Source organism: Eleutherodactylus coqui, chromosome 11, assembly GCF_035609145.1.
Source record: "Eleutherodactylus coqui strain aEleCoq1 chromosome 11, aEleCoq1.hap1, whole genome shotgun sequence".
NCBI classification, from domain to species: domain Eukaryota; kingdom Metazoa; phylum Chordata; class Amphibia; order Anura; family Eleutherodactylidae; genus Eleutherodactylus; species Eleutherodactylus coqui.
Genome location: NC_089847.1, coordinates 57,577,427 through 57,594,013, shown reverse-complemented (window position 1 = coordinate 57,594,013; position 16,587 = coordinate 57,577,427). Strand labels below are relative to the sequence as shown.

The following is a 16,587-nucleotide window of genomic DNA, read 5'->3' as shown; positions in this document are numbered from 1 at the left end:
GTTTTACATCCAACGTGATGACCCATGCTAATGGCATAAATACTAAACATTCAGTCCTCTCTGCTTCTCATTTTTGTTGGCATCTCCCTAGCATTCCCTAAATCTGTCAATTCTGCCTTCTATCTAACTTTTAAAGTAAAACAGGCTACAATTCATGCAAGGCAAATGCATGGATTACATACCTATGGACAAATTATCCATGTCTTTTCCAAAAAGGATCGTCCCAAGCCGATTTCATTTAGAATTGTCACGATGCAAAATGACAGAGAACTGCATGCTGCTGCCAAGGTTGTGATGGGACTCGACTTCCTTGCTGTTCTATAGTGGTAGCCACCTGAAACTACATGCTGCATAGGATCTGTTCACACTTAATTTGCCATCTCTGTGACAAATAGCAAAACTTAGAACCACTCCTCAAAATCATCCTACATTTAAAAATTCTTCTCCTGGATCATCCTTGCCATCTTTCTGGTTTTCCACAGTTTTGCTCATGGGCGCTGTGGCTTAGTTGGTTAAAGCGCCTGTCTAGTAAACAGGAGATCCTGAGTTCAACTCTCAGCAGTGCCTTGTTCTCTTATTCTGCTCAATAATCAGCTTTTTTTTTCCAAAAGGGAGATGTTCATTAGCCAATGACATTAAAGATGCTCGTCCCACATCCCTAGAATACTCCACCCGAGTGGCAAAGAGTCAGCTCTGGTTTAGTTTTAACAAGTAGATGGTTGCAACGTTTTGCAAAATGTAGGATGGCATAAGGCACGATAAATTAGAGGTGCCGATTCACTATTGCCTGACTGATACGCTACATAATGCCTGTAAATATGTTTAGAGACTTCAATAGCATCCTTCTTGAACGGTGATGGTAAATTTTCTTCCTCAGGGCATCGCTTGCGCTGAGCATAGAGAATTTTCCAAAAAGGAATCATACGACGAGGATGGGATTCGAACCCATGCGTGCAGAGCACAATGGATTAGCAGTCCATCGCCTTAACCACCTTTACCGAACCCACATTTGGAAAACAGTTGTGATGATTCTTAGGCTTCATTTTCTTTCCACATGCAACAGCGCCGTACATCAGACATTGGCTCAGCAGGTCTTGTTTTACATCCAACGTGATGACCCATGCTAATGGCATACATACTAAACATTCAGTCCTCTCTGCTTCTCATTTATGTTGGCATTTCCCTAGCATTCCCTAAATCTGTCAATTCTGCCTTCTATCTAACTTTTAAAGTAAAACAGGCCACAATTCATGCAAGGCAAATGCATGGATTACATACCTATGGACAAATTATCCATGTCTTTTCCAAAAAGGATCGTCCCAAGCCGATTTCATTTAGAATTGTCACGATGCAAAATGACAGAGAACTGCATGCTGCTGCCAAGTATGTGATGGGACTCGACTTCCTTGCTGTTCTATAGTGGTAGCCACCTGAAACTACATGCTGCATAGGATCTGTTCACACTTAATTTGCCATCTCTGTGACAAATAGCAAAACTTAGAACCACTCCTCAAAATTATCCTACATTTAAAAATTCTTCTCCTGGATCATCCTTGCCATCTTTCTGGTTTTCCACAGTTTTGCTCATGGGCGCTGTGGCTTAGTTGGTTAAAGCGCCTGTCTAGTAAATAGGAGATCCTGAGTTCAACTCTCAGCAGTGCCTTGTTCTCTTATTCTGCTCAATAATCAGCTTTTTTTTCCAAAAGGGAGATGTTCACTAGCCAATGACATTAAAGATGCTCGTCCCACATCCCTAGAATACTCCACCCGAGTGGCAAAGAGTCAGCTCTGGTTTAGTTTTAACAAGTAGATGGTTGCAACGTTTTGCAAAATGTAGGATGGCATAAGGCACGATAAACTAGAGGTGCCGATTCACTATTGCCTGACTGATACGCTACATAATGCCTGTAAATATGTTTAGAGACTTCAATAGCATCCTTCTTGAATGGTGATGGTAAATTTTCTTCCTCGGGGCATTGCTTGCGCTGAGCATAGAGAATTTTCCAAAAAGGAATCGTACGACGAGGATGGGATTCAAACCCATGCGTGCAGAGCACAATGGATTAGCAGTGTATCGCCTTAACCACTCGGCCACCCCGTCAACAAAAGTACCGTTACCGAACCCACATTTGGAAAACAGTCGAGATGATTCTTAGGCTTCATTTTCTTTCCACATGCAACAGCGCCGTACATCAGACATTGGCTCAGCAGGTCTTGTTTTACATCCAACGTGATGACCCATGCTAATGGCATAAATACTAAACATTCAGTCCTCTCTGCTTCTCATTTATGTTGGCATCTCCCTAGCATTCCCTAAATCTGTCAATTCTGCCTTCTATCTAACTTTTAAAGTAAAACAGGCCACAATTCATGCAAGGCAAATGCATGGATTACATACCTATGGACAAATTATCCATGTCTTTTCCAAAAAGGATCGTCCCAAGCCGATTTCATTTAGAATTGTCACGATGCAAAATGACAGAGAACTGCATGCTGCTGCCAAGGTTGTGATGGGACTTGACTTCCTTGCTGTTCTATAGTGGTAGCCACCTGAAACTACATGCTGCATAGGATCTGTTCACACTTAATTTGCCATCTCTGTGACAAATAGCAAAACTTAGAACCACTCCTCAAAATCATCCTACATTTAAAAATTCTTCTCCTGGATCATCCTTGCCATCTTTCTGGTTTTCCACAGTTTTGCTCATGGGCGCTGTGGCTTAGTTGGTTAAAGCGCCTGTCTAGTAAACAGGAGATCCTGAGGTCAACTGTCAGCAGTGCCTTGTTCTCTTATTCTGCTCAATAATCAGCTTTTTTTTTTCCAAAAGGGAGATGTTCATTAGCCAATGACATTAAAGATGCTCGTCCCACATCCCTAGAATACTCCACCCGAGTGGCAAAGAGTCAGCTCTGGTTTAGTTTTAACAAGTAGATGGTTGCAACGTTTTGCAAAATGTAGGATGGCATAAGGCACGATAAATTAGAGGTGCCGATTCACTATTGCCTGACTGATACGCTACATAATGCCTGTAAATATGTTTAGAGACTTCAATAGCATCCTTCTTGAACGGTGATGGTAAATTTTCTTCCTCGGGGCATTGCTTGCGCTGAGCATAGAGAATTTTCCAAAAAGGAATCATACGACGAGGATGGGATTCGAACGCATGCGTGCAGAGCACAATGGATTAGCAGTGTATCGCCTTAACCACTCGGCCACCCCGTCAACAAAAGTACCTTTACCGAACCCACATTTGGAAAACAGTCGAGATGATTCTTAGGCTTCATTTTCTTTCCACATGCAACAGCGCCGTACATCAGACATTGGCTCAGCAGGTCTTGTTTTACATCCAACGTGATGACCCATGCTAATGGCATAAATACTAAACATTCAGTCCTCTCTGCTTCTCATTTATGTTGGCATCTCCCTAGCATTCCCTAAATCTGTCAATTCTGCCTTCTATCTAACTTTTAAAGTAAAACAGGCTACAATTCATGCAAGGCAAATGCATGGATTACATACCTATGGACAAATTATCCATGTCTTTTCCAAAAAGGATCGTCCCAAGCCGATTTCATTTAGAATTGTCACGATGCAAAATGACAGAGAACTGCATGCTGCTGCCAAGGTTGTGATGGGACTCGACTTCCTTGCTGTTCTATAGTGGTAGCCACCTGAAACTACATGCTGCATAGGATCTGTTCACACTTAATTTGCCATCTCTGTGACAAATAGCAAAACTTAGAACCACTCCTCAAAATCATCCTACATTTAAAAATTCTTCTCCTGGATCATCCTTGCCATCTTTCTGGTTTTCCACAGTTTTGCTCATGGGCGCTGTGGCTTAGTTGGTTAAAGCGCCTGTCTAGTAAACAGGAGATCCTGAGTTCAACTCTCAGCAGTGCCTTGTTCTCTTATTCTGCTCAATAATCAGCTTTTTTTTTCCAAAAGGGAGATGTTCATTAGCCAATGACATTAAAGATGCTCGTCCCACATCCCTAGAATACTCCACCCGAGTGGCAAAGAGTCAGCTCTGGTTTAGTTTTAACAAGTAGATGGTTGCAACGTTTTGCAAAATGTAGGATGGCATAAGGCACGATAAATTAGAGGTGCCGATTCACTATTGCCTGACTGATACGCTACATAATGCCTGTAAATATGTTTAGAGACTTCAATAGCATCCTTCTTGAACGGTGATGGTAAATTTTCTTCCTCAGGGCATCGCTTGCGCTGAGCATAGAGAATTTTCCAAAAAGGAATCATACGACGAGGATGGGATTCGAACCCATGCGTGCAGAGCACAATGGATTAGCAGTCCATCGCCTTAACCACCTTTACCGAACCCACATTTGGAAAACAGTTGTGATGATTCTTAGGCTTCATTTTCTTTCCACATGCAACAGCGCCGTACATCAGACATTGGCTCAGCAGGTCTTGTTTTACATCCAACGTGATGACCCATGCTAATGGCATACATACTAAACATTCAGTCCTCTCTGCTTCTCATTTATGTTGGCATTTCCCTAGCATTCCCTAAATCTGTCAATTCTGCCTTCTATCTAACTTTTAAAGTAAAACAGGCCACAATTCATGCAAGGCAAATGCATGGATTACATACCTATGGACAAATTATCCATGTCTTTTCCAAAAAGGATCGTCCCAAGCCGATTTCATTTAGAATTGTCACGATGCAAAATGACAGAGAACTGCATGCTGCTGCCAAGTATGTGATGGGACTCGACTTCCTTGCTGTTCTATAGTGGTAGCCACCTGAAACTACATGCTGCATAGGATCTGTTCACACTTAATTTGCCATCTCTGTGACAAATAGCAAAACTTAGAACCACTCCTCAAAATTATCCTACATTTAAAAATTCTTCTCCTGGATCATCCTTGCCATCTTTCTGGTTTTCCACAGTTTTGCTCATGGGCGCTGTGGCTTAGTTGGTTAAAGCGCCTGTCTAGTAAATAGGAGATCCTGAGTTCAACTCTCAGCAGTGCCTTGTTCTCTTATTCTGCTCAATAATCAGCTTTTTTTTCCAAAAGGGAGATGTTCACTAGCCAATGACATTAAAGATGCTCGTCCCACATCCCTAGAATACTCCACCCGAGTGGCAAAGAGTCAGCTCTGGTTTAGTTTTAACAAGTAGATGGTTGCAACGTTTTGCAAAATCTAGGATGGCATAAGGCACGATAAACTAGAGGTGCCGATTCACTATTGCCTGACTGATACGCTACATAATGCCTGTAAATATGTTTAGAGACTTCAATAGCATCCTTCTTGAATGGTGATGGTAAATTTTCTTCCTCGGGGCATTGCTTGCGCTGAGCATAGAGAATTTTCCAAAAAGGAATCGTACGACGAGGATGGGATTCAAACCCATGCGTGCAGAGCACAATGGATTAGCAGTGTATCGCCTTAACCACTCGGCCACCCCGTCAACAAAAGTACCTTTACCGAACCCACATTTGGAAAACAGTCGAGATGATTCTTAGGCTTCATTTTCTTTCCACATGCAACAGCGCCGTACATCAGACATTGGCTCAGCAGGTCTTGTTTTACATCCAACGTGATGACCCATGCTAATGGCATAAATACTAAACATTCAGTCCTCTCTGCTTCTCATTTATGTTGGCATCTCCCTAGCATTCCCTAAATCTGTCAATTCTGCCTTCTATCTAACTTTTAAAGTAAAACAGGCCACAATTCATGCAAGGCAAATGCATGGATTACATACCTATGGACAAATTATCCATGTCTTTTCCAAAAAGGATCGTCCCAAGCCGATTTCATTTAGAATTGTCACGATGCAAAATGACAGAGAACTGCATGCTGCTGCCAAGTATGTGATGGGACTTGACTTCCTTGCTGTTCTATAGTGGTAGCCACCTGAAACTACATGCTGCATAGGATCTGTTCACACTTAATTTGCCATCTCTGTGACAAATAGCAAAACTTAGAACCACTCCTCAAAATCATCCTACATTTAAAAATTCTTCTCCTGGATCATCCTTGCCATCTTTCTGGTTTTCCACAGTTTTGCTCATGGGCGCTGTGGCTTAGTTGGTTAAAGCGCCTGTCTAGTAAATAGGAGATCCTGAGTTCAACTCTCAGCAGTGCCTTGTTCTCTTATTCTGCTCAATAATCAGCTTTTTTTTCCAAAAGGGAGATGTTCACTAGCCAATGACATTAAAGATGCTCGTCCCACATCCGTAGAATACTCCACCCGAGTGGCAAAGAGTCAGCTCTGGTTTAGTTTTAACAAGTAGATGGTTGCAACGTTTTGCAAAATGTAGGATGGCATAAGGCACGATAAATTAGAGGTGCCGATTCACTATTGCCTGACTGATACGCTACATAATGCCTGTAAATATGTTTAGAGACTTCAATAGCATCCTTCTTGAATGGTGATGGTAAATTTTCTTCCTCGGGGCATTGCTTGCGCTGAGCATAGAGAATTTTCCAAAAAGGAATCGTACGACGAGGATGGGATTCAAACCCATGCGTGCAGAGCACAATGGATTAGCAGTGTATCGCCTTAACCACTCGGCCACCCCGTCAATGAAAGTACCTTTACCGAACCCACATTTGGAAAACAGTCGAGATGATTCTTAGGCTTCATTTTCTTTCCACATGCAACAGCGCCGTACATCAGACATTGGCTCAGCAGGTCTTGTTTTACATCCAACGTGATGACCCATGCTAATGGCATACATACTAAACATTCAGTCCTCTCTGCTTCTCATTTATGTTGGCATTTCCCTAGCATTCCCTAAATCTGTCAATTCTGCCTTCTATCTAACTTTTAAAGTAAAACAGGCTACAATTCATGCAAGGCAAATGCATGGATTACATACCTATGGACAAATTATCCATGTCTTTTCCAAAAAGGATCGTCCCAAGCCGATTTCATTTAGAATTGTCACGATGCAAAATGACAGAGAACTGCATGCTGCTGCCAAGGTTGTGATGGGACTCGACTTCCTTGCTGTTCTATAGTGGTAGCCACCTGAAACTACATGCTGCATAGGATCTGTTCACACTTAATTTGCCATCTCTGTGACAAATAGCAAAACTTAGAACCACTCCTCAAAATCATCCTACATTTAAAAATTCTTCTCCTGGATCATCCTTGCCATCTTTCTGGTTTTCCACAGTTTTGCTCATGGGCGCTGTGGCTTAGTTGGTTAAAGCGCCTGTCTAGTAAACAGGAGATCCTGAGTTCAACTGTCAGCAGTGCCTTGTTCTCTTATTCTGCTCAATAATCAGCTTTTTTTTTTCCAAAAGGGAGATGTTCATTAGCCAATGACATTAAAGATGCTCGTCCCACATCCCTAGAATACTCCACCCGAGTGGCAAAGAGTCAGCTCTGGTTTAGTTTTAACAAGTAGATGGTTGCAACGTTTTGCAAAATGTAGGATGGCATAAGGCACGATAAATTAGAGGTGCCGATTCACTATTGCCTGACTGATACGCTACATAATGCCTGTAAATATGTTTAGAGACTTCAATAGCATCCTTCTTGAACGGTGATGGTAAATTTTCTTCCTCAGGGCATCGCTTGCGCTGAGCATAGAGAATTTTCCAAAAAGGAATCATACGACGAGGATGGGATTCGAACCCATGCGTGTAGAGCACAATGGATTAGCAGTCCATTGCCTTAACCACCTTTACCGAACCCACATTTGGAAAACAGTCGTGATGATTCTTAGGCTTCATTTTCTTTCCACATGCAACAGCGCCGTACATCAGACATTGGCTCAGCAGGTCTTGTTTTACATCCAACGTGATGACCCATGCTAATGGCATACATACTAAACATTCAGTCCTCTCTGCTTCTCATTTATGTTGGCATTTCCCTAGCATTCCCTAAATCTGTCAATTCTGCCTTCTATCTAACTTTTAAAGTAAAACAGGCCACAATTCATGCAAGGCAAATGCATGGATTACATACCTATGGACAAATTATCCATGTCTTTTCCAAAAAGGATCGTCCCAAGCCGATTTCATTTAGAATTGTCACGATGCAAAATGACAGAGAACTGCATGCTGCTGCCAAGTATGTGATGGGACTCGACTTCCTTGCTGTTCTATAGTGGTAGCCACCTGAAACTACATGCTGCATAGGATCTGTTCACACTTAATTTGCCATCTCTGTGACAAATAGCAAAACTTAGAACCACTCCTCAAAATTATCCTACATTTAAAAATTCTTCTCCTGGATCATCCTTGCCATCTTTCTGGTTTTCCACAGTTTTGCTCATGGGCGCTGTGGCTTAGTTGGTTAAAGCGCCTGTCTAGTAAACAGGAGATCCTGAGTTCAACTCTCAGCAGTGCCTTGTTCTCTTATTCTGCTCAATAATCAGCTTTTTTTTTCCAAAAGGGAGATGTTCATTAGCCAATGACATTAAAGATGCTAGTCCCACATCCCTAGAATACTCCACCCGAGTGGCAAAGAGTCAGCTCTGGTTTAGTTTTAACAAGTAGATGGTTGCAACGTTTTGCAAAATGTAGGATGGCATAAGGCACGATAAACTAGAGGTGCCGATTCACTATTGCCTGACTGATACGCTACATAATGCCTGTAAATATGTTTAGAGACTTCAATAGCATCCTTCTTGAATGGTGATGGTAAATTTTCTTCCTCGGGGCATTGCTTGCGCTGAGCATAGAGAATTTTCCAAAAAGGAATCGTACGACGAGGATGGGATTCAAACCCATGCGTGCAGAGCACAATGGATTAGCAGTGTATCGCCTTAACCACTCGGCCACCCCGTCAACAAAAGTACCTTTACCGAACCCACATTTGGAAAACAGTCGAGATGATTCTTAGGCTTCATTTTCTTTCCACATGCAACAGCGCCGTACATCAGACATTGGCTCAGCAGGTCTTGTTTTACATCCAACGTGATGACCCATGCTAATGGCATAAATACTAAACATTCAGTCCTCTCTGCTTCTCATTTATGTTGGCATCTCCCTAGCATTCCCTAAATCTGTCAATTCTGCCTTCTATCTAACTTTTAAAGTAAAACAGGCCACAATTCATGCAAGGCAAATGCATGGATTACATACCTATGGACAAATTATCCATGTCTTTTCCAAAAAGGATCGTCCCAAGCCGATTTCATTTAGAATTGTCACGATGCAAAATGACAGAGAACTGCATGCTGCTGCCAAGGTTGTGATGGGACTCGACTTCCTTGCTGTTCTATAGTGGTAGCCACCTGAAACTACATGCTGCATAGGATCTGTTCACACTTAATTTGCCATCTCTGTGACAAATAGCAAAACTTAGAACCACTCCTCAAAATCATCCTACATTTAAAAATTCTTCTCCTGGATCATCCTTGCCATCTTTCTGGTTTTCCACAGTTTTGCTCATGGGCGCTGTGGCTTAGTTGGTTAAAGCGCCTGTCTAGTAAACAGGAGATCCTGAGTTCAACTCTCAGCAGTGCCTTGTTCTCTTATTCTGCTCAATAATCAGCTTTTTTTTTCCAAAAGGGAGATGTTCATTAGCCAATGACATTAAAGATGCTCGTCCCACATCCCTAGAATACTCCACCCGAGTGGCAAAGAGTCAGCTCTGGTTTAGTTTTAACAAGTAGATGGTTGCAACGTTTTGCAAAATGTAGGATGGCATAAGGCACGATAAATTAGAGGTGCCGATTCACTATTGCCTGACTGATACGCTACATAATGCCTGTAAATATGTTTAGAGACTTCAATAGCATCCTTCTTGAACGGTGATGGTAAATTTTCTTCCTCAGGGCATCGCTTGCGCTGAGCATAGAGAATTTTCCAAAAAGGAATCATACGACGAGGATGGGATTCGAACCCATGCGTGCAGAGCACAATGGATTAGCAGTCCATCGCCTTAACCACCTTTACCGAACCCACATTTGGAAAACAGTTGTGATGATTCTTAGGCTTCATTTTCTTTCCACATGCAACAGCGCCGTACATCAGACATTGGCTCAGCAGGTCTTGTTTTACATCCAACGTGATGACCCATGCTAATGGCATACATACTAAACATTCAGTCCTCTCTGCTTCTCATTTATGTTGGCATTTCCCTAGCATTCCCTAAATCTGTCAATTCTGCCTTCTATCTAACTTTTAAAGTAAAACAGGCCACAATTCATGCAAGGCAAATGCATGGATTACATACCTATGGACAAATTATCCATGTCTTTTCCAAAAAGGATCGTCCCAAGCCGATTTCATTTAGAATTGTCACGATGCAAAATGACAGAGAACTGCATGCTGCTGCCAAGTATGTGATGGGACTCGACTTCCTTGCTGTTCTATAGTGGTAGCCACCTGAAACTACATGCTGCATAGGATCTGTTCACACTTAATTTGCCATCTCTGTGACAAATAGCAAAACTTAGAACCACTCCTCAAAATTATCCTACATTTAAAAATTCTTCTCCTGGATCATCCTTGCCATCTTTCTGGTTTTCCACAGTTTTGCTCATGGGCGCTGTGGCTTAGTTGGTTAAAGCGCCTGTCTAGTAAATAGGAGATCCTGAGTTCAACTCTCAGCAGTGCCTTGTTCTCTTATTCTGCTCAATAATCAGCTTTTTTTTCCAAAAGGGAGATGTTCACTAGCCAATGACATTAAAGATGCTCGTCCCACATCCCTAGAATACTCCACCCGAGTGGCAAAGAGTCAGCTCTGGTTTAGTTTTAACAAGTAGATGGTTGCAACGTTTTGCAAAATGTAGGATGGCATAAGGCACGATAAACTAGAGGTGCCGATTCACTATTGCCTGACTGATACGCTACATAATGCCTGTAAATATGTTTAGAGACTTCAATAGCATCCTTCTTGAATGGTGATGGTAAATTTTCTTCCTCGGGGCATTGCTTGCGCTGAGCATAGAGAATTTTCCAAAAAGGAATCGTACGACGAGGATGGGATTCAAACCCATGCGTGCAGAGCACAATGGATTAGCAGTGTATCGCCTTAACCACTCGGCCACCCCGTCAACAAAAGTACCTTTACCGAACCCACATTTGGAAAACAGTCGAGATGATTCTTAGGCTTCATTTTCTTTCCACATGCAACAGCGCCGTACATCAGACATTGGCTCAGCAGGTCTTGTTTTACATCCAACGTGATGACCCATGCTAATGGCATAAATACTAAACATTCAGTCCTCTCTGCTTCTCATTTATGTTGGCATCTCCCTAGCATTCCCTAAATCTGTCAATTCTGCCTTCTATCTAACTTTTAAAGTAAAACAGGCCACAATTCATGCAAGGCAAATGCATGGATTACATACCTATGGACAAATTATCCATGTCTTTTCCAAAAAGGATCGTCCCAAGCCGATTTCATTTAGAATTGTCACGATGCAAAATGACAGAGAACTGCATGCTGCTGCCAAGGTTGTGATGGGACTTGACTTCCTTGCTGTTCTATAGTGGTAGCCACCTGAAACTACATGCTGCATAGGATCTGTTCACACTTAATTTGCCATCTCTGTGACAAATAGCAAAACTTAGAACCACTCCTCAAAATCATCCTACATTTAAAAATTCTTCTCCTGGATCATCCTTGCCATCTTTCTGGTTTTCCACAGTTTTGTTCATGGGCGCTGTGGCTTAGTTGGTTAAAGCGCCTGTCTAGTAAACAGGAGATCCTGAGTTCAACTGTCAGCAGTGCCTTGTTCTCTTATTCTGCTCAATAATCAGCTTTTTTTTTTCCAAAAGGGAGATGTTCATTAGCCAATGACATTAAAGATGCTCGTCCCACATCCCTAGAATACTCCACCCGAGTGGCAAAGAGTCAGCTCTGGTTTAGTTTTAACAAGTAGATGGTTGCAACGTTTTGCAAAATGTAGGATGGCATAAGGCACGATAAATTAGAGGTGCCGATTCACTATTGCCTGACTGATACGCTACATAATGCCTGTAAATATGTTTAGAGACTTCAATAGCATCCTTCTTGAACGGTGATGGTAAATTTTCTTCCTCGGGGCATTGCTTGCGCTGAGCATAGAGAATTTTCCAAAAAGGAATCATACGACGAGGATGGGATTCGAACGCATGCGTGCAGAGCACAATGGATTAGCAGTGTATCGCCTTAACCACTCGGCCACCCCGTCAACAAAAGTACCTTTACCGAACCCACATTTGGAAAACAGTCGAGATGATTCTTAGGCTTCATTTTCTTTCCACATGCAACAGCGCCGTACATCAGACATTGGCTCAGCAGGTCTTGTTTTACATCCAACGTGATGACCCATGCTAATGGCATAAATACTAAACATTCAGTCCTCTCTGCTTCTCATTTTTGTTGGCATCTCCCTAGCATTCCCTAAATCTGTCAATTCTGCCTTCTATCTAACTTTTAAAGTAAAACAGGCTACAATTCATGCAAGGCAAATGCATGGATTACATACCTATGGACAAATTATCCATGTCTTTTCCAAAAAGGATCGTCCCAAGCCGATTTCATTTAGAATTGTCACGATGCAAAATGACAGAGAACTGCATGCTGCTGCCAAGGTTGTGATGGGACTCGACTTCCTTGCTGTTCTATAGTGGTAGCCACCTGAAACTACATGCTGCATAGGATCTGTTCACACTTAATTTGCCATCTCTGTGACAAATAGCAAAACTTAGAACCACTCCTCAAAATCATCCTACATTTAAAAATTCTTCTCCTGGATCATCCTTGCCATCTTTCTGGTTTTCCACAGTTTTGCTCATGGGCGCTGTGGCTTAGTTGGTTAAAGCGCCTGTCTAGTAAACAGGAGATCCTGAGTTCAACTCTCAGCAGTGCCTTGTTCTCTTATTCTGCTCAATAATCAGCTTTTTTTTTCCAAAAGGGAGATGTTCATTAGCCAATGACATTAAAGATGCTCGTCCCACATCCCTAGAATACTCCACCCGAGTGGCAAAGAGTCAGCTCTGGTTTAGTTTTAACAAGTAGATGGTTGCAACGTTTTGCAAAATGTAGGATGGCATAAGGCACGATAAATTAGAGGTGCCGATTCACTATTGCCTGACTGATACGCTACATAATGCCTGTAAATATGTTTAGAGACTTCAATAGCATCCTTCTTGAACGGTGATGGTAAATTTTCTTCCTCAGGGCATCGCTTGCGCTGAGCATAGAGAATTTTCCAAAAAGGAATCATACGACGAGGATGGGATTCGAACCCATGCGTGCAGAGCACAATGGATTAGCAGTCCATCGCCTTAACCACCTTTACCGAACCCACATTTGGAAAACAGTTGTGATGATTCTTAGGCTTCATTTTCTTTCCACATGCAACAGCGCCGTACATCAGACATTGGCTCAGCAGGTCTTGTTTTACATCCAACGTGATGACCCATGCTAATGGCATACATACTAAACATTCAGTCCTCTCTGCTTCTCATTTATGTTGGCATTTCCCTAGCATTCCCTAAATCTGTCAATTCTGCCTTCTATCTAACTTTTAAAGTAAAACAGGCCACAATTCATGCAAGGCAAATGCATGGATTACATACCTATGGACAAATTATCCATGTCTTTTCCAAAAAGGATCGTCCCAAGCCGATTTCATTTAGAATTGTCACGATGCAAAATGACAGAGAACTGCATGCTGCTGCCAAGTATGTGATGGGACTCGACTTCCTTGCTGTTCTATAGTGGTAGCCACCTGAAACTACATGCTGCATAGGATCTGTTCACACTTAATTTGCCATCTCTGTGACAAATAGCAAAACTTAGAACCACTCCTCAAAATTATCCTACATTTAAAAATTCTTCTCCTGGATCATCCTTGCCATCTTTCTGGTTTTCCACAGTTTTGCTCATGGGCGCTGTGGCTTAGTTGGTTAAAGCGCCTGTCTAGTAAATAGGAGATCCTGAGTTCAACTCTCAGCAGTGCCTTGTTCTCTTATTCTGCTCAATAATCAGCTTTTTTTTCCAAAAGGGAGATGTTCACTAGCCAATGACATTAAAGATGCTCGTCCCACATCCCTAGAATACTCCACCCGAGTGGCAAAGAGTCAGCTCTGGTTTAGTTTTAACAAGTAGATGGTTGCAACGTTTTGCAAAATGTAGGATGGCATAAGGCACGATAAACTAGAGGTGCCGATTCACTATTGCCTGACTGATACGCTACATAATGCCTGTAAATATGTTTAGAGACTTCAATAGCATCCTTCTTGAATGGTGATGGTAAATTTTCTTCCTCGGGGCATTGCTTGCGCTGAGCATAGAGAATTTTCCAAAAAGGAATCGTACGACGAGGATGGGATTCAAACCCATGCGTGCAGAGCACAATGGATTAGCAGTGTATCGCCTTAACCACTCGGCCACCCCGTCAACAAAAGTACCGTTACCGAACCCACATTTGGAAAACAGTCGAGATGATTCTTAGGCTTCATTTTCTTTCCACATGCAACAGCGCCGTACATCAGACATTGGCTCAGCAGGTCTTGTTTTACATCCAACGTGATGACCCATGCTAATGGCATAAATACTAAACATTCAGTCCTCTCTGCTTCTCATTTATGTTGGCATCTCCCTAGCATTCCCTAAATCTGTCAATTCTGCCTTCTATCTAACTTTTAAAGTAAAACAGGCCACAATTCATGCAAGGCAAATGCATGGATTACATACCTATGGACAAATTATCCATGTCTTTTCCAAAAAGGATCGTCCCAAGCCGATTTCATTTAGAATTGTCACGATGCAAAATGACAGAGAACTGCATGCTGCTGCCAAGGTTGTGATGGGACTTGACTTCCTTGCTGTTCTATAGTGGTAGCCACCTGAAACTACATGCTGCATAGGATCTGTTCACACTTAATTTGCCATCTCTGTGACAAATAGCAAAACTTAGAACCACTCCTCAAAATCATCCTACATTTAAAAATTCTTCTCCTGGATCATCCTTGCCATCTTTCTGGTTTTCCACAGTTTTGCTCATGGGCGCTGTGGCTTAGTTGGTTAAAGCGCCTGTCTAGTAAATAGGAGATCCTGAGTTCAACTCTCAGCAGTGCCTTGTTCTCTTATTCTGCTCAATAATCAGCTTTTTTTTCCAAAAGGGAGATGTTCACTAGCCAATGACATTAAAGATGCTCGTCCCACATCCCTAGAATACTCCACCCGAGTGGCAAAGAGTCAGCTCTGGTTTAGTTTTAACAAGTAGATGGTTGCAACGTTTTGCAAAATGTAGGATGGCATAAGGCACGATAAATTAGAGGTGCCGATTCACTATTGCCTGACTGATACGCTACATAATGCCTGTAAATATGTTTAGAGACTTCAATAGCATCCTTCTTGAATGGTGATGGTAAATTTTCTTCCTCGGGGCATTGCTTGCGCTGAGCATAGAGAATTTTCCAAAAAGGAATCGTACGACGAGGATGGGATTCAAACCCATGCGTGCAGAGCACAATGGATTAGCAGTGTATCGCCTTAACCACTCGGCCACCCCGTCAATGAAAGTACCTTTACCGAACCCACATTTGGAAAACAGTCGAGATGATTCTTAGGCTTCATTTTCTTTCCACATGCAACAGCGCCGTACATCAGACATTGGCTCAGCAGGTCTTGTTTTACATCCAACGTGATGACCCATGCTAATGGCATACATACTAAACATTCAGTCCTCTCTGCTTCTCATTTATGTTGGCATTTCCCTAGCATTCCCTAAATCTGTCAATTCTGCCTTCTATCTAACTTTTAAAGTAAAACAGGCTACAATTCATGCAAGGCAAATGCATGGATTACATACCTATGGACAAATTATCCATGTCTTTTCCAAAAAGGATCGTCCCAAGCCGATTTCATTTAGAATTGTCACGATGCAAAATGACAGAGAACTGCATGCTGCTGCCAAGGTTGTGATGGGACTCGACTTCCTTGCTGTTCTATAGTGGTAGCCACCTGAAACTACATGCTGCATAGGATCTGTTCACACTTAATTTGCCATCTCTGTGACAAATAGCAAAACTTAGAACCACTCCTCAAAATCATCCTACATTTAAAAATTCTTCTCCTGGATCATCCTTGCCATCTTTCTGGTTTTCCACAGTTTTGCTCATGGGCGCTGTGGCTTAGTTGGTTAAAGCGCCTGTCTAGTAAACAGGAGATCCTGAGTTCAACTGTCAGCAGTGCCTTGTTCTCTTATTCTGCTCAATAATCAGCTTTTTTTTTTCCAAAAGGGAGATGTTCATTAGCCAATGACATTAAAGATGCTCGTCCCACATCCCTAGAATACTCCACCCGAGTGGCAAAGAGTCAGCTCTGGTTTAGTTTTAACAAGTAGATGGTTGCAACGTTTTGCAAAATGTAGGATGGCATAAGGCACGATAAATTAGAGGTGCCGATTCACTATTGCCTGACTGATACGCTACATAATGCCTGTAAATATGTTTAGAGACTTCAATAGCATCCTTCTTGAACGGTGATGGTAAATTTTCTTCCTCAGGGCATCGCTTGCGCTGAGCATAGAGAATTTTCCAAAAAGGAATCATACGACGAGGATGGGATTCGAACCCATGCGTGCAGAGCACAATGGATTAGCAGTCCATCGCCTTAACCACCTTTACCGAACCCACATTTGGAAAACAG

General features: G+C 42.2%; 5 non-coding genes across 5 annotated transcripts; all 5 read left to right on the top strand.

Moving 5' to 3' along the window:
* The first annotated feature begins 493 nt into the window (after positions 1-493).
* TRNAT-AGU (transfer RNA threonine (anticodon AGU)) lies at positions 494-567 on the top strand. The gene has a single exon. It is a non-coding gene; the product is annotated as a tRNA-Thr (tRNA).
* A 3,264-nt stretch (positions 568-3,831) lies between these two features.
* Positions 3,832-3,905, top strand: TRNAT-AGU (transfer RNA threonine (anticodon AGU)). The gene has a single exon. It is a non-coding gene; the product is annotated as a tRNA-Thr (tRNA).
* A 4,359-nt stretch (positions 3,906-8,264) lies between these two features.
* TRNAT-AGU (transfer RNA threonine (anticodon AGU)) lies at positions 8,265-8,338 on the top strand. The gene has a single exon. It is a non-coding gene; the product is annotated as a tRNA-Thr (tRNA).
* Positions 8,339-9,385: 1,047 nt separating this feature from the next.
* TRNAT-AGU (transfer RNA threonine (anticodon AGU)) lies at positions 9,386-9,459 on the top strand. The gene has a single exon. It is a non-coding gene; the product is annotated as a tRNA-Thr (tRNA).
* Positions 9,460-12,723: 3,264 nt separating this feature from the next.
* TRNAT-AGU (transfer RNA threonine (anticodon AGU)) lies at positions 12,724-12,797 on the top strand. Its single transcript has one exon. It is a non-coding gene; the product is annotated as a tRNA-Thr (tRNA).
* Positions 12,798-16,587: the final 3,790 nt, after the last annotated feature.